Source organism: Carassius gibelio, chromosome B20, assembly GCF_023724105.1.
Source record: "Carassius gibelio isolate Cgi1373 ecotype wild population from Czech Republic chromosome B20, carGib1.2-hapl.c, whole genome shotgun sequence".
NCBI classification, from domain to species: domain Eukaryota; kingdom Metazoa; phylum Chordata; class Actinopteri; order Cypriniformes; family Cyprinidae; genus Carassius; species Carassius gibelio.
In genome coordinates this window covers 21,956,212-21,981,130 of record NC_068415.1, presented here as the reverse complement: position 1 = coordinate 21,981,130, position 24,919 = coordinate 21,956,212, and the positions used below count along the sequence as shown (strand labels likewise).

Below are 24,919 nucleotides of genomic sequence, written 5' to 3'. Positions count from 1 at the left end.
GTTATAATGTGACGCAAGTATTTTATATGACTGAGAGCAGGGGCATACGCAAGTAATACATTGACGAAATAAAAAAATCACTTTCACTAGTAATGGTTTCTGAGTTGCCTATGACAAAGCACTTGTTAAGAGTTATATGCAAGTGTTATGACAAAAGAAATTAAAGGAAAATAAGGATTAAATTGTGGATTTTCATATAATGTGCTCCGTGGGTGACTCACAGGCTCCACATGGGCTGCCAGGTGCCCCAGAGAACCTAGTTGAAGCCGCTTTATTTGTCCTCATGTTCTTGGTTCATTTTTAGAAAGCCTATAGTCAGTGGCCAAGCCTATATCCCTATTATATTTTTGCTTGAAATTTGACAGCAAAATGTAAAAAAAAATTGAAATTGTCTCTAGGGTCGTATTTGCTTACAGCTTGTGCCAGCGCAAACCTTCTTTATGCATTTAAAAACTGCAGTGAAAAATAAACAATGAAAGGTTGTGGAGCAAGTTTCCCTTTCATACACAATATTAATGGGAGGAGATTTACTAAGGTACTTTTTTTAAGGCGTGTGGTAGTGATTTTACTAGTATTTGCGCCATTATTTAACACCCCGAAAAAAGGGATGAATAGTTCAGCCATGAAACTCTATTTGCTTTATAATTTTTACATTTTATTCAATGTTCCCAGTCAATCAGATTCACATACTCAATGCTATTTACACATATAACCAGAATGCATCAATGAATGTTATGTCTGCCTCCTCCCCAGCACCACCTGTCTAGATCTGCTACAGGGGATCTTCCTCTCTCTAGAAGCCACATGTTTCCTTTTAATTTTATGATCCGAACATTTTATAGAAGCAAGTCTACTTGCTCTACAGCAGTAGCGTATATCAGATCTAGTCTGCCAAGACCAAACCTATGCGCATTCTGTTTACATTAGTAAAGATTTTGCAATCTATCCCTAGAGTTGTCATGAATGAAATGTATGAAAGGGTTCATCAGATGCCCATTTTTCCCAATTTCTCAACAGTAGTGTTAAAAACAACCTTTTTACCTTGGTAAAATCAGCTCTTTTCAAAGCACCCCGTTTTGTTGCACTTCCCTTTAAATGCTAATGAGCTCTGCTAACCCCACCCCTCTATTCTGTGGAGTGACAATCCATCCTGTTTACTTCAGACAAATTAAGCTGCATTTAGCTGCAAAACTTGCTTACTAGCACATTAAGAAAGGCGATTTGCAAAGATTCATAAAAGCCCCTTATACTCACTTCATCTTAGGTGAAGCTGGATCATGAATGATTTAAAATGGCCATGTCAATCAACAATCGTGGGAGTGGCCTGGGTCTGTGTGACATCACACAGACAAGAAGCTGAGAATGGCTTGATTTGAAAAAAGGGGATATTATTTATATAGATTTTTAAAATACCACTGGGTGGATTTTTATCATTATAGGGTGGATGTCTACACACACTCCCAACACACATTTATGCTCAAATAACATGTAAAAGTGAGTTTTGCGTCCAATGACCCATTTAACCTAATTTTCTTCTGAATTATTAGTAGATTACCTGCACCTGGTTATCATCCGCTCTGCTTGTTTGATACCTATAGATTTGGTCGATTTTGGTAGACACCATACCATGCTTTATGCGACTCAAATTCACTACAAATTCACACTAATTTGCCAAGACCTCACCTAAACATAATATAGTTACATTTTCTAATGGGATTATGTTTGCCAAGCAACATGCAAAAAAAAAAATGACATTGTTTACAATGGATACTTGCAGCATAACACAACATGTAAAAACTAAATGAATTAAAATGTACTTTGGAGGAACTACCAACACACTTCATGGCAATCCATGGCTATTTTATTTCTGGGTGAAATTATGGCAAATATTTGTACATTTGCATATGAACTGGTCTACATCTCATTTGTAAATATTTGTACAATCTGCCTACACCTTTACTGCGTTTTTTTTTTTCAAATACTTTTTGTACGACTCAAAGTATACAATTTCATACAAATTCCCCAATGATTCACAAAAGAATATTGGATTGGTACCACTCCTTCACTAATTACCCACTCAATGGTCTTCATTCTGAAATATCTGGACTCCAGCCCAATATGAAACCAGCTGCTTCAGGTTATTAGTGTATAACACCCTCTACCTTTGGCTTGAATCCAGTTGCACTTCTGTGAAATCTCAGTGACAATCTGCAGTGCAATTAGCCTGGATTTCTTTAAGCTCTGAGAGGAGTTTAACCGAGGCAGCGTCTCAATGTACCCAGTATTCAGACGAACAGGATTCACTGAAACCGAGCCACTCTCAGGCTGCCAGAAAGATGCTCAGCCTTCATGCAATATTTAACATGATTCATGGCAGTTTGAGCTGAAGAAATCATGGCCTCTTTCAGCTTCTTGGAGACTATAGGCTAATGTCCTTCTGAAAAGCTCTCGGCTTTAGGCCGTATAGGAGTGGGGCTTTAATTGAAATTATTCATAAATAGATTTGGCAAAAAGAAAGTGATTTCATTCTTAACGTGTTGAATTGAAGAAGAGTACTTGGGATTTTTGCAGAGAGGCAGCACTAACAGAAGCATATGAACTGGTCTTTTTAGACAATATTGTGAGACTAGTGTACAGTGTGCAGTTGGCGCAGCTGCTAAATCTTATTCAATATAAGTAGCACACATTTAAATGTTAAGAAAAAAAAAAGTAATGGATGGCCAAAATCAAAAGAAAAAACATCTCATGTTGAAAATAACAATGTTTTGTGCTTTTAGTGAAGCAACTGAACTAATTTGGAAGTCAGTTGATTACAGAGTTTAACAGTTTTTTTTAAAAGCCAGTTCAATAAAAAAGATTTTTCTTTGTTGTGCTTGGAATATGATATGTAAGATGTCTGCATAAACCCTAACGCACCTAAGCTTCTAGTAAAGTAACTGCTCATTTTTGTCCTGACTGACCAAACTTCAGATAATTACAATATTCAGCACACTGTGCAGCATCAGCTGTATTTCTTCTAAGTCTGATGATGGAGAGGATGTTTGCACAACTGAGATTATGACAATGTGCATATATCCATTCCCAAATTCACTGTCCTAAACCAGTGTGCAAACGTGTTCCTGAAGGCCACTGTCCTGCAGTTTTGCTTTAACCCTAATTAAACACACTTGAACTAGCTATTCAAGGTCTTCCGACTCACTAGAAACTTCAAGGCAAGCAATCTGGAGGTGGCTGGAACCATAATCTGCAGGATTTTGGCCCTCCAGGTGCAGCCCTGTCCTAAACACTGCAAAGACCCTCACGTCCAAATGAAAGTTTCTGTGAAACTGCAGGCACTTACATTGCGTCTTTACTGGGCACAATCATCATCGCATCAGAACACACTGCAACAGCTTGAGACTGACTGCAATAAACATGTCAAAGTGTAAAAGTTCATTAAAAAATTCCATTTATTAATTCAATTTCTGGAGGGCCACACCTGAAGTATATTATCAAGGTGTTCAGCCCCATTAAAAACATGTTGAAGCTGGTTGGAGCTACTGTAAACTCCAGGACTGGACAGCCCGGGTATAAGCTGCATAACTAATGAATGGGGGCTAAGCAGCGAAGTGCTGTAGTTTGCCATTTGTTTCTCCATTTATACAACAGTTCTTTCTGGTCCTTGAATCTGACTGGTTGAGAGTAGTGCGGTATTCAAGTGATATCAGAACTCTGCAGACCCTGCTTTATCTCTATGTCAGGGAGAAGATTGTGGAGGGCCTGTTAAATGTAGCTCTATCGCTGTGCAGTAGAGGGCTGACGGTGTTTGAGAAACTGTTTTACACCGCTGCTAATTAGCTGGTATTACAGCTCCAGTCTGTCCTCAGTCACACTCCTGCCCTAACAGACTCTACCAACAGCAATCTGCTGATGAGCCCCAATTACTCCAGTTCAGCCCCAGACAGAGCGTTCACCATGACTACAGACACAAGTGCAGGACCTCAAACTGACACCTTGATATTACAGTTCAAGCTTCAATCATCTATTCAGTCTCATCCCCTCACAGAGACGAGAGAGGTCTGCTGAAGGCAGCTAATATTATCTAGCAGAAGAGTGTGGTCGACTTCTGAAATGAAAAGGAAAAGCCCTCGCTCCAATTTTTATTTTTTTACCCAAATCATTTCTAGTTCATTTTGATTGAGTGTGACTAAAGTGACTAAGTGAGCTGTTTACTTTGACTAGTTCATCCATTTTCAGATATTATGTCTAAAGGTATAGTAAAAATCTATGAATTTATTTTATTATCCCTTTATTTTACACTGTAAAAAATAAGTGTAATTTTAACTGTAAAATTTTGTAAAAACGCTACGGAAAAAAACTGATAATAGGTTAACAGTAAGTTCCCGTACTATATACAGGGAAAAACTGTAAAAGATCTAACAAAGCATTTAATGTAAATTTACAGTAAAATTCTGTTAATTATACAGCTTTTAGAAGTAAAAAAAGAACAAATCAATGTATAATTTACAGTCTAAAACTGTAAACTGATATTCCCAGAATTCCCTGCGTGACACTCCACGTTTGAAAGTATTTTGTTTAAATAATCATGTTTTTAAATAGTTATTGTAATCAGTTATGTACATTTGAGCTTTATGTTACATCTTCTGTTGCTTAATGAAAGTTTTTTGCATTATTTAAGTATCACGTGTGTTACCATGATGGTGTTTTGTGTTTCCATAAATGTGCACCTTCTATATGTTAATATATACTTCTGCTTGTGGTGAAGCTACTTGTGATGAGCTTTGATACTTCATGTGGCTTTCTCTTATACAGTACCATCTTTATTATTATGGTGGTTGTCAGTATTTTCAAGGTACAAAACAGATTTAATTTTGTGTGTTGTTGAATTTACTGGTTTATATTCACATTTTCTTGTTTGTAAATTACAGCTTTATATTGTACAATTAACAGTTTTTGACGTAAATGTGTTTACAGTTTTCTGTATTTTTACAAAATTATTCTGGCAACCACAGCTGCCAAAAAGTTTTTGTAAAAACAACAAGAATTTTTTTACAGTGTACTTTCCACAAAGTTTTCTCTAAAAGCAAAAAAGGAGCCAATTTCGTGTTTCTGATTTTTTTTTTCATTTAAACGTGAAAAACAAACTATCAAAACTATCAACATTTCTTAAGTGTTGTTAAAGTTGATGCTGAAGTTTTGTGCTTTGTAACAATGTCAAATGAAATGTTTAAAGTACACTTATTCATGCTTTATAAAAGTACAATTATTTTGATAGGCACATATAAAATACTTATTGCTTGATTACTACTTACTACAGCTACTTGATTATTAGTTTAACTAAAGTGATTTATTTGATATTACATTACATTACTAATTTACTACATTGCAAATTCATCATTACAAATTTGTAATTACAGATGTCATGACAAGTCTCAGCAGAAATGGTATTTAGGTATATATTGTAGTTTACCATAAAGGCTTGTCATATTTCATAGATAATATGAATATAATAGTAATTATGAAACTGTATATAAAGATGTGCTTAAGTCCCACTTAAGTGGGTCCAACGTTATTGCATTTAATATGAATTTATATACATTCTCATTTGATAGCAATTAACATGCAATTAAGTATATATCTTTGTTGTGACCACTATTTATTTTATCATTTAAATTCATTTTAAATTGTGTTACAGTAGGATTTTGATCTTATTCAAATAATACACACATTTTGTCCATTTTTAAAAGATCAAAAAACTACATGTATAAGTTAGATTAAAAAAAAAAAAAAAAAAAAAACATGCGTGAAATTTTACTTTAACTGCTGATTACGTCATCTAGGTTTTAAAAATGTTGCATTTGCATCTGCATTTTGTACACATATTGTAAAAACAGTAAGAGAATCAAGAGCCGTATCTCTTTTTTTAGCAGGAGGGTCTAATATAGATGACCTCTCTTTACTATCTGTTTGGCCCCTGTTGGCTCTTTTAGCCATGAACCTTCAATTAAAGTTAATGGAGTCAGGGCTCTTAAATGCTCCAGATAACGTACTGCCCATGACAGAAGACTGAAGGGAAAAAAAGTGGCTCACAAAATTCAGCTCTCACGCTTTATGGAAAAAGATATAATTATGTTCCACTACTTACTTACAAAGCAGTGATGCCAAGTTTAATAATAATTACAGCAATGAATTGTTACTTGCAAGCCTGTTGCAAGCAGTAAAAAAAAAAAAAAAGAATACTACTAATAATAAATGTTTCCTGAGCAGCATATTAGAATAATTTCTGAAGGATCATGTAACACTGAAGACTGGAAATTTAACGTTAAAATTAATTTTAAAATATATTTTAAACTTGTAAAACCTGGGCAAAATCAAGATACCCAGACCTATTACCGGTATATTTTGACCAGAACGGTACAGTTACCTTGAAATCGTGTCTTGGTGAAGACCAAGTTTTCAGTGTCATTTTTAAAAACTGATCAGAAAGATTTATTAAGAAAATCTCCAGTGCTCAAAGCCCCATCTGAATCACAGCTCAGAAATGGAGATGCAGCTTTCTACATTTAAATGGGTGGCATTAAAAATGTCTGTCAGAGAAACATAGCATTCCTCAAACTGCCTGTTAAAGCTGTACCCCATAGGTTGGAAAAATACAAATTTGAGAGGGCATGAGATACTGCCACACATGAAAAAGAAGTAACATCTGCAAAACATCACAGAGAGACCACAACTCATTCAAACAGATTGTTTTTCAGCTTTATATCTCTCACTCCGGCTCTTTTTAGTTCAGAAATCATTCTTCTGACAGGTTCAGTCAGGGTCAACAGACAATATCTTTACGATCTTGGGACTTCACAGTCAAGCTGCTGCTCTTCTTTTAGGACCGGAGGACATGAGTTCTGTCCCACTGGGCCGGGGGGCTGTCAGAACTAATCATGTTTTAGGCCCCGAGGGCTCTGTCCAGAGGGATGACCTCAGCGTCTCCCTGAGTGGTTAATATCCCAGCATGCTCTCTTGCTCAGAGTTCAAGAGCGGGGATCAGACAGAATCAGGGCACAACTGCAGCAACTACTACACGCGATTCTTTATTATTCATATGCCTCATTAAAATCACACAAGTGGTAGGAAGCAACTTCATCTCGGTCTGTTAAACAACTTCTTCAGATTTTTAAGCAGAAGCTTGTTTGTGGTCTGCTTCACAGTGGCAGTCAATAAAAAATTAAGTCAGTCCCACTTTCCATTTAGTCTTATTCCTGAAAATATGTAAACAGGGCAAGCCTTTTACATTACATGTATAACAGTACCACAGCTAAAAATAGATCAACATTTCCCATGTCATTGAATTTTTACTTTTGAAGTTTTTTACTAATAGAGCTGCATTATGACTTGTTGCATTTTGTATTTCTTTAGTGATTATTTATTTTTGTAGGCCAACTCGAAAGTTAGCATCGCCCTGCTTCCATTGTCAAAAAAGCCAGAAGAATCTTTTCTTTGGCTTTTGGACTAGCGAAAAAAAAAAAAAAAAACTTTTCTGTGACCAACAAATGTGTATGAATGTATTTTTTTTTTTTATTATTATGATATGATAAATACAATCGGCAGAAATAAAAAGGTAAATGTAGTCTATAAATGAATTCACCTACCATGTTTAATGTCCCAGTAAACCTCTGTAGTCCCATTTAGCCACTTCTTATCGACAGCCTTTTTTATAGAAAATAAGAGCTTAAAAAAATCACACCGGGTATTACCACTATTTTTTATATTATAAAATAAAACATGAAAATAACTTGAGAATTGAAGTGGAAGTGCTAAAATGCTAACTCATTTCTAGGTTTTGGTCTACAGAAATGTGTCATCCCTGAGCACTCTATAGTTAATGCATTTAACCACTAGTAGGAGAATAGCTCATTGAAAATGACTATTAATACTGTAGTGTAAATACAAGTTTAACAGCATAACAAAACAGCCTGGGTGCAGTTCCTTTCTGGCACCTCAGGACAGTCATGATCACTGTCTCAAGTGTCTGGGTGTTGAGCACACTGTGCAAGTGTTCGTTGATGGTGCATGTACTATTTTTGGGGACATGACCATCTTGGAGTTGCATGAAAGATTCAACGTCAAACGTGGCTGGGTCCCTCTGCCACGATCCAATTTTCCCGTCATTCAAAGGTGATTTTAGGATCACAGTAACGGCTTCCCCATAGGGAGTTCATCACCCCTCAAGCACCCCGCAGTCAGTGGAGCGGCCAGAGGGGCACGATGGCTTCTCTACTGTATGGAGGGAGCCGTCCGTTTCCTTCAGTTCACCACCTTGAGCCCAGAGCTCTCTCTCTCTCTGGGGATGGTGACCCGGCTGTGTTGCCCCCTTCAGGTGTTGCAGCATAGTCCAAGCCAGACCCAGAGATGACGGCTATGCTTTCCCGGGTCACAGAGAAGGTCGGGCTCATGTGGAATCCTCCACCACATCCCGATCCTTCAAGGCTGAATGAATGGTTTCTCAGTGGGGGTCTGTGGGTGACCAAGACCTGGCAGTTCTACAAGAAGGCTGTCACAAGCCTCGGACTGAGTCCCTGTGTTCCACTATGCTGCCCCACCGTGGGTATGTCATGGCTCCATTGGTTCCTCTGGCACGGTCTCTCTGAGCCTGATCAGCGCTCACCCGTGCATCTCGAAGGCTTCTGAGGACCATAAAACTCGGCTACACAATTCAGTTCACCTAGCGGGTTGGGAGACTCCTAACTTGTTTGCTAGGTTCTATTGTCTGTGTGTCGATCCGGTTTCTTCCGGTGTTCTCACCTCAAAATGGTAGTGGCAATGAGAGGCCCAGTTCAGAGTCGGATTGCGGTATCCTGGATGCCTAGTTCTCCAGAGAGTCCCCTGGCAGGCCATGTTCTGCTGTCTATAAATGATGCAGCCATGAGCTGTCTTAGAGACTTACATGTGAAGTAGGTCCCCTCGGGGTTACTCCACGTGAGTAAATGTCACTTAACCCCTTCTGGGAGGAAGTGACTCTACAGTGTGTCCTCTTCCAAATGGAAAGGCACGCTTTCCCAGTGTTTCAAGATTGAAGATATTTTATTCCTCACATACACGATTATATAGAGAATATATAATCAGCAGTGTAATGTGATTCAGGTCCACTCCATGGACAGTGCGATTATTAAAGACTACAACACAGAGGAAAATATACATAAATACAGGTATGAAAGAATTAAATAAAAGTAAACAAAATATAAGAATTAAATATAAAATAAAATGTATACTGTAGACTTAAAATAAAATGTGCATGAAAGTGTACTGTTGCGAGAAATAGCTGTAGTCGACACAGTCCTATCGTCTGCTTCATAGGAAGGATCAGGAGGCCTACATAGGGCACTGGATGGGACAGCACCTGTGGCGTATTGGTAGGGATCCCAATCCGTCGGTCATCACGACATGACATCAAGAATGACCGACTGAAAGGGAACGTCTCTGTTCCATATGTAACCCTCGTTCCCTGAAGGGGGGAATGAAGACGTCACGTCCTGTCGCCACGGTTGATGTACCACCTCTGAGCTGCCGGGTCACCGGCTTGACTCCTCAGTGAAAGCATCAATGAATAGGACGTGGCAGCCAGATGCTAGCATTGGCTCCTTTAGTTACACTCTAAAGCCCTATTCTAATGGGAATAGTTTTCTAAACTAGAGTTTCGATTCTTACCACCTGACGTCTGAGATTTTCATGTACCAATTTGGACGGGACTAACATCTCCGTGTTTATTACAGAGGTGGAAGGGTCTGTTTTGTGCATCTGGGCGTCACAGAGATCACGCGCTCTGTATGCGTGCATTGCAGTCAATATTACAATAGCCGGTTTTAACAGTTTACGTGATCTTGCTCTTGATTTTTTTTTATTTTTTTTATTATTATTTCTTTGCCGGTAAGCAAATATATCAAACATTCATGTGGTAAGAGCATCTACGGTAATTCACGTAGGCCAAAACACACAAGGAAATGCGTTGTGAAATAAAAAATCACCAGCAATCATAGACATTCGCGTTCGGACGGGATTAGTTTTCTCAGAGGGTCACTGAGTTTGCAGAAAAACAGTAGGTAATTTGCTCTGGAATTATCAAAGAGGTTGTGTGAGAAAAACACAGACGTGGCAGATTCGGACGGGATTAAAATCACCAAGTACGTCTGTGAAACACAAATTTCTCTAATGACCCCCTGTAAAACTAGCCTGGTAATACCAGACTCTGCTACTTCACTTTGCTTCGTAGACAGAGTCTGGAATGGCTTAATAGAGAAGTGTTTTCTCTCTCGCTAGGGGGCACTTGTCTGAAGTTTAAAATCATTGGTTACCCGTAAGCTAATCAGATACGTTTAGTTATGACGTATGTTATGCGCCTGTACAGCCGCATCGAAGCACAGACATCATGCATCAAACTCAAATCTATGATTGAACTTCCACTGTAAACCTGTTGTAAACACTCTTCTTGTTCTGGCTTCTGTTTGAAAAAGAGTTGAATGTTCTCCATAACAGAGCGAATTGCATCCCGTGTCTCGTTTCCCATTTCCGCAGTCGTTTCGGTTTTCGATTTCTCTAAACTACAATGTAAAACTTGGCGCTTAGCATCTACGTCACGGCTCTCAGCCCGCCCTCTGCTCGTTGATTGGCCCGGCTGTTTCCAGACCGGTGGCAAACAGAAAGCTCTGACGCTGTATCAGACTGAGTACAGAAGCGAAATGAAATTGAGCGGAAGTAGGAAGTCTGATGTAGTCAGGCTACTGTAAAACTAGTCCCGTCCGAATAGGGCTTAAGTGGATTTATATCTCTGGAGAGATCCCAATTCGTTGGTCATCACTGACGTGATGTCTCCTTCAGGGAACGAGGGTTACATACCAGGTGCACACATCTGTGAAATGTTTTGATTCTTCCAAATGTCTTCTTGTAAATAGCTAACTAAATTTAACATTAATAGATGTGAGGAAAATAAATCTTTCTTAGTTTGTCAGTTGTTAACTGTCACGGACAATTAACTTCCAGTTATCATTACTAATTGAATTCATACTGTCTAAAATAAAATTATAGGGCTTCAGCAGCATTTCCAAATAGTCAAAATAATTGTCACATGTTGTTAAACTCAACTAAAATTTTATTAAAAGTGGTAATATTAAAGGTAAAGTATTTTATTTGTGACAGTCCTTACTTCCTCCTTTTTGTTATCCTAGGAGAACAAACACACAAAATTGCGGTGCTTCACACAGACACACATTTCCTCTTGCTCATAGTTTTTCAGCATCTTCACTGTCTGTAGATCACCATAATGGCTTGTGCATTGATTTCTGCTAACTACCTGTCTCCTCTTTGAATTCCAGTTAGCGCTGAAAGCTATAGCTAATTTACACCAAACAATCAATTTGAATTCAAACACGATCTTGCAGGGTGGTGTAGGCTAGCAAATACACCTCATAAAATAATGTGGGAAAATTTATTTCTGTAATGACAAATCAATGGCATTTAAGTTTCATAATGACCTTGAAAACATGCACTGCATAACATTGACTTTATTGCTATTTCTTACAATCATAACTTTTGTATACTAAAAATTTTACTGATTATTGTTGGTATTTTCTGTCATAATTCAAATTAGCTAATGTTAATATATTGTGCTGCATTGTAAACAGTTATTGTTGTTGTTTTTCCATTATTGAGATTGCTGTTCCCTTCCACTGAGAAAATGGAGTTTATTTACTTTAATTAATTTTCTTCTAGCCAGTTAAATAGTTGTTACACAACACCATTAGTTACACTGTTACTTGGAGAAAATAAGCTGAACTTAGTGATTGACTCAGATTTAAAAACTGCTCTCTGCTGTCTAAATTACATGTGATATTATTTTACTTTATAATGCAGAAATAACATGATCTTTCGCAGGAGATTTTTGAAAGTTGGAGTGTGTTTGTTTTCACACACACACACAAAACACATCATTTATTGATGTCACAATGGATGCTTGAAGAGTCTGCCTACCCTGGTGAAAATGAAGTGTGCTTAAAAATTGCAAATTACATTTTTAAAAAACTTTAGATAATCTAATATTACTGAAATAAGAGGTACATTAAGTGTACTTAATACGATTATACATTTATGACTGTGTCTTAACACATACTTGTAAAAAACGTCAAATTAAAAGTTGTACCTTAACTGGCTACCACCATCTTTCTTCAAAATACTTCTTTGAGTTCAACAGAAGAAATAAATTCATAAAGGTTTGGTACAACTTGAGGGTGAGTAAATGCTGTCAGAATTTTCATTTTTGTGTAAGCTATCCCTTTAAGAGATTCCTAATAGAGACAAAGCTGGGGGCTGTACCAGGATGGTAGTTGAAAAAAATTCAGGTTTACAGGATTAGTTTCGAGTTGGCAAAACCAAACCACTCCAATCTGGTTTTGTTGGTACCATGATGCTAATCATAAACTTTCTGTCAATTCTGGGTTTGATCCTGAGTTTGTGGAGCATGTGTACATGAATGTGTGATATCATGGTGCACAGTATCGAAAAAAGTATTGAACACATGAAGAAAGAGAGGTGCAAAAAAGCATGGAAAGCCAAGACACCAGCTCAAATCTATCAGTAATTAGAAAGCAATCCTGCCCCTTGTCAGTGGAGATTAATATTAGCTGGTTCAGTCCCAGCTGATGGCCAATAATTAGGTGTATTATTAGTAATATGTCACACAAGAAATATTTCAAGATTGCTAAAAGCAAAGAGCTCTTGTTGCAAAACATACAGAAGGACTTCTATACTTCTGAATGTTGAAAGTGTGAAAAGAACATTATTTCACCATAAACCAGCCACGACCAGGTGCTCCTCACAAGATTTCTGACAGAGGAGAGATAATAATTATCAGCAGAGTTGTATAAGAGCCAAGGACCACTTGTGGAGAGCTTCAGAAAGACCTGGAATTGGCAGGTACAATTGTTTCAAAGAAAACAATAAATTCACGCTTACCATGCAAGATTCCACTGCTGAAAAAAAAAAAGCATGTTGAAGCTTGCTTAAAGTTTGCTGGACAACATTTAGACAAGCCGTTTATTTTGCAAAAGTTTCTCACTTCAAATGGTTTGGATTTTTTATTTGTGACTAAGACCTGGTTGACTTCATCTACAGCGATATCATTGACTTGATTGCAAATTAAAACAGACACTATTTCAACTGAACAGAGATGACATAACTGAATTCAATGATGAACTGCCTTTAACTATCATTTTGCATTATTGAGACACTGTTTTCCAAATGAATGTTGTTCAGTGCTTTGGCGCAATGTATTTTGTTTAAAGCACTATATAAATAAAGGTGATTGATTGATTGATTGATTGACTTAGCCTGTCCCTGAATATTTCAAATATGCAACAATCAAACCTCTCTTTAAATAACAATTTCATCAAGACAATGATCCAAAACACAGCTAAGGAAACTCTCATTTGGTTTCAGAGAAAGAAAGTAAAGCTGCTAGAATGGCCCAGCCATCACTTGAATCCACTAGAAAATACAGTATATGGAAAGAACTTCAGATCAGAGTTCAAAGAAGAGGCCCAAAGAACCTTAGAGATTTGAAGACTAATAGTAGTAATTATAATAAATTGTCCAACAACTCCTAAAAACAACTAGTGTGGGGTTGATTTTTCTTATGCGGATGTTGTGCTGAATTTAGTGCAGTGCACATGTAAAGATGACTGTGTCTCTTTAAAATGATGATATCAGATGTTATTTCTGGAAGCTTTTGTGTTATTTATCCTGCTGTGTGCAGTAAGTCCTGATGATACAAGCTGATTTGATTGGACACGCGGTATTGCCACAGCAACATTCATCATGTCGGTACAATGTGACATCCAGTTAGCCAGCCAACTTCATATAAATGATGATCAATCTGTTGGGAATGAAGCAGAAAAACAGAAGGACAGGAGGAAAAAAGGGAGGAGGAAGTCATTGTTTAATCATAAAATCAACAAAGACTGCAAAAGAATAGAGAGAAAATCGAAATGTAATTTTGTTTCCCTCCGTCTGACAGTTGCTTTCCTTCACTCCATTTATCACTGGTTTTCCTGAATGATACATTAGACGAGCAAAAAGATCATTTATTCATATATCTATCTGTCATACACAATACATTGTTTGAGTTACATTAACATTATCCACGAGAAGAGATGCTGAGGGAGGAGCTTGAGGTCACTTCTAGAAACAAACAAGTTTACTAAATCATCAAACAGATGTTTCAATTATAAAGGACAGCAATTTTCAGTTCCATACTTCTGCCCGTATTAATGGAGCATCAAACCCAAACTGGTGTTTTGTCGCTTAATACAAATAGACTGTAATGTTTTCAAGTACTTAACTGCATATTATTCATACTTTTTGTTGTACTTTGCTATGTTAGGAATCATAATCATGAAAGTTTTACAGTGGCTAAAACAGAGTCACAAGTCGGCAGCACAACTTTCGAGCAAAATGAGAAAGAAGCGTTTTTTTTTTTTTCAAAATTGGTCATTTTCGTTTTTTTTGCAGAATCTGTTAGTTGAGATCACAAAGAAGCCTCTACGTGTTTGAGATAGCAGTATTGGTATATTTAAAAGCATACATTTTGAGGTTGAAATCAGCTAGTTTCTAGCACGCAGTAGGGGCGTTTCATTGTCTGTCTGTATTTCCATACTGGCTTTTGTTTCTTTTGTTATTGTCCCCGCCCTCCGAGGGAAGCGTGGCTACTTCTGGCCGGCTGTAGCTGATATCAAAATTCAATGAAGATCGACGCAGCAAAGATGATCGCAGATGAGCTGAACCGTGGCTGTTACACCGAAAATGTTTTGAAGTACTTCTTCGACAAGCCGGATGCTTATGAACAAGCGCTCACTGATTCTGAAGACGTGAATTACGATGTGAATTACTAAAAATGCCCAGACTTGTGTCCCTACTTTTCGTGATTGGTCACAAATTAATTCAGGTTGTCAGCAAGTTGTTGATTCGCCTCAGTACAGGGGGGTGGTGTCTTGTAGTTTGTGATGGCTCTCAGACCTTTCCACAATGAAGTTGAGTCAATGGAAGTGAACTGCTCTTCCAACTTTTTAGTGTAGGTCCTTTTAGCCACTCTCATCTCTTTATTTACTGTGTTCATGGCCTGATTGTACAAAAAACAGTCCAAAAGTCATCAAATAGAGCATGCACATCCATAATAAAACATGCCTCACACAGTTCTGGGGGGTAAATAAAGACCTCCTTTAGTGCATCCATGCATTACTGTAGGAAAATTATTTATATTTAAAACATTTTAAGCACTTTTTGTCTCACTCTGCTGACTGTCATACCTGCAAGCCATTCCGGGTGGTTGATGTGTCACGCATAGGCCTGTGAGATGTGCTCGTCTTGGGAGTTTGTTTACAGGACCAAAGGAAGCAAAGTTCATTACTAATCACCGGTGCGTGTGCAATGCCTACATCCCATGTCATCCGTCGGAATGACTTGCACGTATGCAAGATAGCAGAAGTGAGAATTTTAAATATGAATATTTATCTTACAAAACACATCATTTCACTCCAGTAGGCCTTCCCTGGAGCCGTGTGAGGCATGTTTTATTATGGATGCACACGCTTTATTTGACTACTTTTGGACTGCTGAAAAAAAAAACACCCACCTACTCCCATTGGAGTTTGGAAGAGCCGGGATAATTTTTTATATAACTGACTTGATTTTTCTGAAAGAGCTAATATTCATTTTTGGGTGAACCACTTTAAATGATCCCATACAAAAAAGCCTTTTATTCATAGATGACCTTGAATGTCCATTGTTTAACCAATCACTGATTAGAATTTAGTTTCACAGAGAGAACACTGAAGTGAAATTCTCATTCTGAAGTTGTTTGAAAAACAGTGCTCTCTCACAACAGAAACATTTCAATTTTAGTGGATGGAGAGACACATTTATCTTCCAGCATGATTTGTGCTACATTGTCTCCTTCACAATAGACACATTTGGCTCAAGTAATTGCCTACATTCAATGCATATTTCTCAATCCTCTATGACACATTCCTACAGTGCTTTGATAAGTAAATGAATTCTGACTTTTTGCCTACATTTTTACCTGAACATGGTCTTTTCCTCCCACTTTCTTAAAGGGGTCATTGGATGCAAAATTAACTTTTGTTGTTGTTTGAACATAAATGTGTGTTGGAAGTGTGTTTAAAAATCAATCCTACAATGATAAAAAATCCCTTTTTAAATCCCTATTTTAATATCCCCTTTCTCAAATCAGGCTGCTCTGATTTTCCTGTCAGAATGACGTAGTTCTGCACAGGTCCCTCTCACGGTTACCTTAAACCTACCCTGAGTGATCTGAGAGCTGTCCGCCATTGTGTCTTCTCCAGTGCAGAGAAGGAAAAGAATGTCTCAGATTAAGCATTTCAAGTGTTTTGTTGTTGGATTTAATAGTGAACTAGGGCTGGGCGAGAAATTGCATGCAAGTGTCATGCACAAGCTTCGCATAAAAAAAAAAAAATTGCAGACAAAATAATTATCGCAATTCATCACCCAGCCCTATAATGAACATAGCTGTAGTCATTTACTTCCAACATCTGAGCTGCTGAAGATGCAGAGGATTAACATTACTTGCTCTTTGAAGGAAATGCGCCAATCCCCGATCTGCCTAAATGCATCTGTGTTAATGCTAATCATTCGTTATCGAGCTTCAGAAGAAGTGAGTATAAGGTTTTTTATGAATCTTTGCAAATCACCTTTCCTAAAATGTGCTAGTAAGCAAGTTTTGCAGCTAAAGTTAACAGTACTGGTTGTCACCCCACAGAAGAGAGGGGCGGGGTCAACAGAGCTCATTTAAAGCATTTAAAGCCAAATGGACTAGAATGGCTTACTGAAAACAGAACTCATTCTGACAGGGTAAAAAATATGTTTTTTACACTACCATTGAGAAATATTAACTAAAGTATGTTATAGACTTTTCATTAAGGCTCTAAAGAATCATATCAGCTTATTATCATTATCAAATGGGCATCCAATGACCCCTTTAATATTACTCTTTATTTATTTGCAGACATCAGTTATCATTTGATGTTGATGGAATATTTTGACAAGGTTTGAATAGCAAAAAGGACACAGAACTGCATCTTTATGAAAGTGGTTCCCATCCACAGGTGCATGTAGCTCAGGCGGGAGGGAATCAGGTTCCAAGAGGTGCTTGTTAAAAAATATGTTTTTGTCAATTTGTGTGGATGACGTTTGTAGCAGAACATATGTATGTGCATATCAAACAGTAGACCTATTGCATATTGCATGCCAATCAATCCAATATCAAATTAATATCTTTTAAATATCAGATTTTATAGTTCAGTGCTTCAGATTAAGAAACATGACATGCCCATATTTCACCCACAACATGATATAAATATATGATATAAATATAAAAGTGAATCATGCTTTGCAATGCAATAAAGCTTTTTTTGTGTATATAAATGTTGCCATATGAAAGCTGTGTACCACAAAATAAGTAAGCATTATAAATGTATTTACTGAATTTATTTGTTTGTTTGTTTGTTTACTTCTATTCTTTTTTTAAAGACCTTTGCATAATGATGTTCAAATGATTATGGTAATATACAAAGCAGTTTGTACAATATCTTTGTGAATAAAATATGAATTCATTAAAAAAGCATGGAATAGATAAGATAAATTATCATATTTAAAAATCCTTTTTTTGTACAGACATTTTGCAACTGTATTCTTTTCTCTCTTCCTCAAACATCTTGTTAGGTATCACTTTTTTAATTCAAACCAGTTTTCTGTCGATTTGTCCTACCCTGTCAGATTTTCCTACCTCCCACTAAAACAGTGGGCAGTACAAAATGCTACTGTAAAGTTATGGTTTATTAACGTCTACACCTACCACAACCCTAAACCTACCCTTACAGTACTGCAAATACAGTAATTATGTGTTATATTCGCGGTTATAGCTAGAAGGGATACAGCTACAGGAAACCAACAATAAATATTATTTTCTACCAATTAGATTGGGTTTAATTAAAGTCTACACCTACCCCAACCCTACACCTACCCTTACAGTAATGCAGATACATTAAATATTATTGTTTATGCAATATTGATGTGCGCATGTACAGTAAACCCGGGTAGGAAAATCTGATGGGTAGGATAAAAAATATCAGGACACCGGAAAATATTACATCATTATTGCAAAATGCGGATCATATGAAGGACAAATTAAGGGAACAACTTCCTTTGAGTTGAAATAATGTGATGCACACAAAATGTCTTGGGATTTCTGGGACAGCGAAGGCTGAATGTGAGGTGCTTTCAGAGCATAAGCTATAGGTAACTTTCGCAATGGATTTATGTCAGTGCCATTAGTGGCTGCGAGTCATGTATCAGCTCCACACTATTTACTGTGTGGCTCATTCCATTCCAGTCATTTTCATTATGGACCAGAGCCTTTATCCATACACCCTTGGGCCAAGCGATCAATAAACACACACACACACACACACACACACACACACACACAGTCTATACCATAGGTTATACTCAATGTATACACTGGCACACACTCAGAATCGATACCTAGCATACTGTCTGACAGGTATTTATAGTTTCAGATATGGTAAACAGTTCCACTTCTTCCACTGGTCATTCTGGTCTAATACATGTTCCACTGCTGTATTTATAACAATAGATAATGATTTAATCCAAGCAAAGCTTTTCTGGAAAAGACATATACCTTATAATGAAATTGTGTATTTTATAATATAGTTTTAGGTGTTTATCACCACAGAAACCACACTGTCAAGCCATTTCTATTGGTTTTAAAGTAGCTGTATGCATATTATTATTATTTTGTATAATTTTAAATAATATATAATACATTAGAAATTAAAAATGTATTATTATAAATACATTAATAATAATAAATACATAAATTTAATTAATTTGTTTGGCAAAATTAAGTCATTTCATCTACATTATTTTATTGTTCAAACAACAGGACATTCAGTTTGTGGACAAAATATGTGAGGAAGCGAATATATATTTAACGAGGGTTTTTATATTTAACAAAAAATTGCATGTTATCTCTGACCCATTTAAACAGGACTTGTGTGTCGAATGTAAGTGTTGAAATATTCTTATGTCTGACTGGAATAAGTTCCAGAAGTACAGAACAAGTCATTGTTGCAGCTTGGTTTCATCTTTTTTCACTGGAAGTTTTGAGTTCTGAAAGTAACAATATATTTTCACTGTGCAATGAACTCTTTTATCTCAAAAGATCAAAGAAAATGCGATTCCTCACAGTATGAACAATTTAAAGTGGTCAATAATTTTCCGAAGCTGTGCGATTTAGCTAATCAAGACACTACTTTTGTAAGGTGTATTTTACGGTTTATTCGCTTTGCCTGTTTGAATGAGTCAGTCAAGATCTTACCTGAGCCTTGAAGAGGCCCTTAAGTGGTCCTGCATCTTTATTTAATGGGATCTGAATAGTCACTTCACTTTGTAGTTCTGTAGGGATTTGACATTCAAAAAACATGTGTGAAATCCCCAACAGAAATCAGAGTGCTTCACGGGCAGAATAAAAGACAGAAGCACCTGAATGATGGAGAGCAGGTGTCTGTTTCTCTAAGCCCCGAGCTTTGCTTGTTCACTCATTACAGGGTTTGAAGACTGCTTGAAAGTTGTTTTCCTCAGGCCTGTTCTTTCTGAGAAAGCAAGAAATAATAGAGGTTGCAATACAAGTTGCATGAGGCAGAATAAGAGAAAGATGGATAAAGACGTAAGAATAAAAGATTTCCTTGTACCAGATCTTAGACATATCATAAGGACACCGCATTTTCACTCATCCCACCCTCTCCTTCCAGCACAAGCAAGCAGATCAGTTGAATGCATTTTTAACCTTACACTGAATAATTTCCTATGCAGTAATAGTGAGAATTACTTTACAACATATTATGATTTAATTAGTGTTTGTTTATGTGAGGAAACCAGGGTTTAAATCCACAGCTAACTTTTTTTAATTTTTTTTTTTTTTTTTTTTTTTTTTTTTGGGAGAGCTAACCTACATCGAAACACAACAAAAGTTTAAAGAAATAAAACAGAAATAAAAACACTGAGTCTCATTCATTGATCAATTATAACAAGACACGCTGGGAATCAATGACAGGTTCAGCACACACATCAACAAAAAAACTATAATTATACAAATATACCAGAAACCAGGTCCAGCAGAATGGGGAACCAGGATGAAACCAGTGGAGGGGGAAACCCCCACCCCCCCAGTTGATGCCTCTTCCTTGGGAGGGTCCTTCTCCACAATCTTCCTCAGGGTCCGGTCACCTCTTCTCGTTGTGCAGCGTTTCTTTGCAACACTTTTTCCTTCCCACAGACTTCCCACTGAGGTGCCTTGATACAGCACTCTGGGAACAGCCTATTCGTTCAGAAATGTCTTTCTGTGTCTTACCCTCTCGTTTGAGGGTGTCAATGATGGCCTTCTGGACAGCAGTCAGGTCGGCAGTCTTACCCATGATTGCGGTTTTGAGTAATGAACCAGGCTGGGAGTTTTTAAAAGCCTCAGGAATCTACAGTAACTATCATGTTATTATTCCCAAACTACAGAAGTTGAGTTATACACTTTAGATGCAAGAGGACTTGGTTTTACTTGACACCATAATTGCTTATTTATGCTTCAATTTTTCCAAGTTTTAACGTCAGCATTCTGATGTACAGAAAGTCACAAGTCTGTCAGCCATATATATATATTTTTGCACATATTTTATAAATTCCAGAGATTGACCATGGTCTATGGACACATCCAAAATCACACATTCCCTGACTAGGTGCTTCTTTTGAATAATACACTCCTTAGTTTTATGAATGCTTCTGCTTTATGAATTTTGACATACTACTCTTTGACAGTTTTTCACCTACATAATAGGGAGGTATTTGATTCGGATGTACAGTAGCCTGTGTCATTCCATTGCTTGCTCACTTTCCATGGTTGTCCAACTGCTTCAGTATAATAACCCACAATCCTCCACCTTACAGCCCTTACAGCCCTGACAACCCTTCGACTCAGCCGCTAGTGAAGGAAAGAATGAGAGAAGGTGTGAAATTGAGGGTGAACAACGCATCACACGGAAACATGCTTGTTATTTTGACCCAAGCTGTTTGCGCGACCTCGCTGTCTCGCTCACATGCTGTAGAGAGGAGAGAGTCTCACCTGACTAAAACAGCTCTTGGAGGAGGGTTAAATGAGTGGGGTATGAGGAGATGTGAGGGAATGAAAAAGAGAACAGGACCTTGCTACTGCTGTCAGTCAGGCACACGGAGCGAACAACAGTGTTAATGAATCAGCGTCTATTGCCTCACCCAGAGCACGACCAAAAACAACATCTAGAAACCTACAAGCATGATGGAGGGCAGGGGTGGAACGATTTGCTTGTTTGCTTCATAGACCTTTCTTAGTTCAAAATGAAGAGGTCTAATGCCTGGAGAAAGCTATTTGTTAACATTCCCAATCATCTCATTGGAAGTTACCTACCCAGTTTCACAGGAAACCACTGTTTTACGAGGTGGTGATTTCGTATAAATTCATATATGATGTGAATCATATGAAAACGTATGTTTTTTTTAGAAAAAGGTACTCATGAAGATCCACCCATAACCCAATCTATGAACAAACCCATTGAAAACATAGGAATGAGTTTGTACAGATACACATGTACGCAAACACATTTTCTAGCCAAACACTGGAGCCATATAAACCATGTGATTGATCACTCTGGAACAAATGAAAAGAATGTCAAGATAAAACAAGCACACTATATGGCTGGCTAATGGCATCACATGTACAGCCCCATGCCCTTCACTAGTAAATATCCTGACCTGCTGAAGCTATTTCACAATTTGCAATAAAACAGAAATAGCGACAGATCTTTTTCTTCTTGTGATGTACATTAGAGTGAAATGGATTATAGGAAAATAAAAGAAATATAGGGTGAGGATTTGGTTCTGTCCACTGTCCTTTTGATCGGAGGGATGCAGATCACCACAATTTAAGGAAATAATTGCAATTTATATATATATATATATATATATATATATATATATATATATATATATATATATATATAGATTGCAAAAAGATGTATCCTTATTTTGAATGGCTGTCAACAGGGAGAGATGCTTTTTTCATCATGTGGTGTATTCATGGGATTTACCAGCAGGGTAACTTACTGTTACTTCTATTCAATTTGGAAAATCTGAATTTCCAACTTCTTTGGAAAGCTTACATTTAGCTTTCAACTTGGAAATTCCGAAGTTGATTTCACCAAGATGCGAGTGCACTGAGAAAAATAAATAAATAATAATAAAAAAAAAACGTTATACATTGTTAAAGCTTACAGTAAGTTCTGCTGCTACTTTAGATATTTAAGTATAATTAAATTGACTGTACAAGCCATTGAAATCTTGTTTGTAAGCATGCAGCTCGCACATGCGTGTTGAATTTGTTTTGCAGTAAACAGTTGTTCCACAAGATTGCAACACTGTCCCGGACGGTTGTTTCACAGTGGAAAATGAAACTAAAGAGACAGCACAACAACAACAAAATAGCGGAGAAAGACTGCAAAACCAAGAGATGGCCGCATTGACAAGCGCTTTTTTAGCGAAAGAGTACGAGCTAGCCGAGCTTTGGTTAAAAAGAGTTCAAAAATATTTGTTATCGGTCATAAATTATGGGGAAAAATAGATCAGACAACGGACCTGGTTTCTACAGTGCATGTGTTGACCACCTGCGTTCACTCATAACAGAACATGGAGCATACTTTGAAAGGCTACATGATCGAATGTACGCATACTTAATGCATGCATAGAAAAACGAAGTATATATATATATATATATATATATATATATATATATATATATATATATATGATATAAGCATGAAACAATATATAACAACACACACACATATAACAACACACACACACACACACACACATACATATATATAGATGATATATATATCATCAAAAATATATCGTTTAAAACTGTATGTATATATACAGATTTTACTATGGGGATTTTATATATGTTATGTACAGTATTGTTCAAAATAATAGCAGTACAATGTGACTAACCAGAATAATCAAGGTTTTTAGTATATTTTTTATTGCTACGTGGCAAACAAGTTACCAGTAGGTTCAGTAGATTGTCAGAAAACAAACAAGACCCAGCATTCATGATATGCACGCTCTTAAGGCTGTGCAATTGGGCAATTAGTTGAAAGGGGTGTGTTCAAAAAAATAGCAGTGTCTACCTTTGACTGTACAAACTCAAAACTATTTTGTACAAACATTTTTTTTTTTCTGGGATTTAGCAATCCTGTGAATCACTAAACTAATATTTAGTTGTATGACCACAGTTTTTTAAAACTGCTTGACATCTGTGTGACATGGAGTCAACCAACTTGTGGCACCTCTCAGCTGTTATTCCACTCCATGATTCTTTAACAACATTCCACAATTCATTCACATTTCTTGGTTTTGCTTCAGAAACAGCATTTTTGATATCACCCCACAAGTTCTCAATTGGATTGGTCTGGAGATTGGGCTGGCCACTCCATAACATTAATTTTGTTGGTTTGGAACCAAGACTTTGCCCGTTTACTAGTGTGTTTTGGGTCATTGTCTTGTTGAAACAACCATTTCAAGGGCATGTCCTCTTCAGCATATAGGGCAACATGACCTCTTCAAGTATTTTAACATATGCAAACTGATCCATGATCCCTGGTATGCGATAAATAGGCCCAACACCATAGTAGGAGAAACATGCCCATATCATGATGCTTGCACCTCCATGCTTCACTGTCTTCACTGTGTACTGTGGCTTGAATTCAGAGTTTGGGGGTCGTCTCACAAACTGCCTGTGGCCCTTGGACCCAAAAAGAACAATTTTACTCTCATCAGTCCACAAAATGTTCCTCCATTTCTCTTTAGGCCAGTTGATGTGTTCTTTGGCAAATTGTAACCTCTTCTGCACATGCCTTTTTTTTAACAGAGGGACTTTGCGGGGGATTCTTGAAAATAGATTAGCTTCACACAGACGTCTTCTAACTGTCACAGTACTTACAGGTAACTCCAGACTGTCTTTGATCATCCTGGAGGTGATCATTGGCTGAGCCTTTGCCATTCTGGTTATTCTTCGATCCATTTTGATGGTTGTCTTCCGTTTTCTTCCACGTCTCTCTGGTTTTGCTCTCCATTTTAAGGCATTGGAGATCATTTTAGCTGAACAGCCTATCATTTTTTGCACCTCTTTATAGGTTTTCCCCTCTCTAATCAACTTTTTAATCAAAGTACGCTGTTCTTCTGAACAATGTCTTGAACGACCCATTTTCCTCAGCTTTCAAATGCATGTTCAACAAGTGTTGGCTTCATCCTTAAATAGGGGCCACCTGATTCACACCTGTTTCTTCACAAAATTGATGACCTCAGTGATTGAATGCCACACTGCTATTTTTTTGAACACATCCCTTTCAACTAATTCAACTAATTGCCCAATTGCACAGCCTTAAGAGCGTGCATATCATGAATGCTGGGTCTCATTTGTTTTCTGAGAATCTACTGAACCTACTGGTAACTTGTTTGCCACGTAGCAATAAAAAAATATACGAAAAACCTTGATTATTCTGGTTAGTCACATTGTACTGCTATTATTTTGAACAATACTGTATATCTTCACCTACAAAGAGATTGTACATATGTGAAAATAGAATATGGCCTTATGGTTATTTCACTCCTGATATATAACATTTCTGTACGGGAAATTCTAGCACAGCATCGCATCATTTGTCCTCCGCTCTTTGTTTGG

General features: G+C 37.2%; 1 protein-coding gene across 1 annotated transcript in view; it reads right to left on the bottom strand.

Annotated features, from left to right (window-relative positions):
• The window catches only part of LOC127983603 (exostosin-1), a 266,123-nt gene that overhangs the window by 200,795 nt on the left and 40,409 nt on the right, over positions 1–24,919 (bottom strand). The window lies entirely within an intron of this gene.